Below are 1,644 nucleotides of genomic sequence, written 5' to 3' on the forward strand. Positions count from 1 at the left end.
CTGAAGTAGGAAACACTCCTGAACACCTGCACAGTTTAAACACTAACTATCAGACTGAAAGTTAGGATGGTTACTCAAACATACTCTGCTAAATCTGTTAGTAAACAGCATTAAAAGATCTAACAGACACTTCTTGTAAGTAATAACAGTGTATTTTACTCCAGAATCCTCAGAGCAAAACTATTTTCCTGCTGTACTTCTGCTGTTTTTCAGCCCTCTCTCCCTGGAGCCCCGCCCCTCTCTCTCAGGAACCAATTGAATACACTGAAAGCGCGGGATCCTGCTAAACTATCCAATTAGAAAGAAGATACAGGAAAACTGACAGATCCACATAACGTTGTAGTGCACTGAGCACATGTTCACCCTGTTCGTTTCAACCAAACTCTGGACCTTCTTTTTTCTCCTTTTTTCAATGATAGACTTCCTTTAACCATTACATGAACGTACAGACTATTAAAACATTAGTTTCCTCACCTTTGCCAACTATATTTTACAAAAGAACCACAAAGATTTTAACACTATTGCTGAATGAAACAAAAAATAATAATTTAATTCATTTTTCATAGTTATTTTTATTTACCTTTTTTCCCTTTTTTCTTTGTGCTGTTTACAACATGCCACGGCTTTTAAGTGCTTCATATTTTACTAATTGTGTTTTCTTGCTGCAATTTTCTTAAAATGTCCTTGTACAATAGTAGTATGTGGGTATAACGCAATTCGGAAAGTAATTCAGAAAGTAATTGTGATAAACTGGTTACGACTCTTGAAATCTTCAGTAAAGTCGATGTACATATATAGTTCTGAGAAGGTCTGTATTATTTTGCAGAGGCAGTATCATAGCTTGTGAGTTTAATCTGAGGTGTGATCATTGCTTGTTGAAAACTTTACCCACTATCCGACCAGGATGATTTGAAATATAGTCAACAATGGCCATTTTTTTGTTAGTGTTAGTTAAGAATAAGCTTGAATGTTTTTTCAGTGCTTTTTGTTGTAGTCAGGGTTTTTTGGCAGTTTGGTTTTAGATTGTGTGGGTATTAAGTTTACGTTCAGCTTTTTTCCACTTTCTAGCACTTATTTTTATATCTGTTTAGTCATTTACTGCATCATATGCTTACTAACTGCTTTTCCATTGTGTTTACAGTCTATTCCCACAGGTATATCAACAAACTAAACAAAAAGCCCAGTAGCAGTTTACCCCTACAACCAGCTTTATTTCAGTGCCCAAATCAACTGCAAGCGGGAAGTCCCTGCTTTTTATGGCTGCTGCTGCTTTTTGACTGTATGAAGTGTGGCATGTTTAGTCTAGAGCCTTTTTCCACCGCTAGTGATAATGATCGTGTTTGTACTGAATGTGAGCTAGTTCACTCTTTGGTGGTTAAAGTGGAGCAGTTAGAGGTGAGCATCACAGGTTTACGCTAAGACCAAAGCTAGCCCACCAGAACACCAAACAGGTTTACCCCTCAGTGAAACACCCGCTGAGGAGCCTGTTCAGCGTACTCTGGTCAGAGGAGACTCCACAACCGGACATTAGCGCCAACCTTAAGCAGGTAGCAAACAGGAGATATTCGAGGGTAGTTATTCATGTAGGGGCAACGATATTCATCTGCGGCAGTCAGAAGTAAGTAAGGATAACATTAAAGAGGT

At 38.3% G+C, this 1,644-nt stretch overlaps 1 non-coding gene across 1 annotated transcript; it reads left to right on the forward strand.

Moving 5' to 3' along the window:
- Window positions 1-814: 814 nt before the first annotated feature.
- On the forward strand, window positions 815-957 carry LOC140550475 (U4 spliceosomal RNA). Its single transcript, XR_011979172.1, has one exon. It is a non-coding gene; the product is annotated as a U4 spliceosomal RNA (small nuclear RNA).
- The last annotated feature ends 687 nt before the right edge of the window (window positions 958-1,644 follow it).

Source organism: Salminus brasiliensis, chromosome 2 (assembly GCF_030463535.1).
Source record: "Salminus brasiliensis chromosome 2, fSalBra1.hap2, whole genome shotgun sequence".
Taxonomy (NCBI): domain Eukaryota; kingdom Metazoa; phylum Chordata; class Actinopteri; order Characiformes; family Bryconidae; genus Salminus; species Salminus brasiliensis.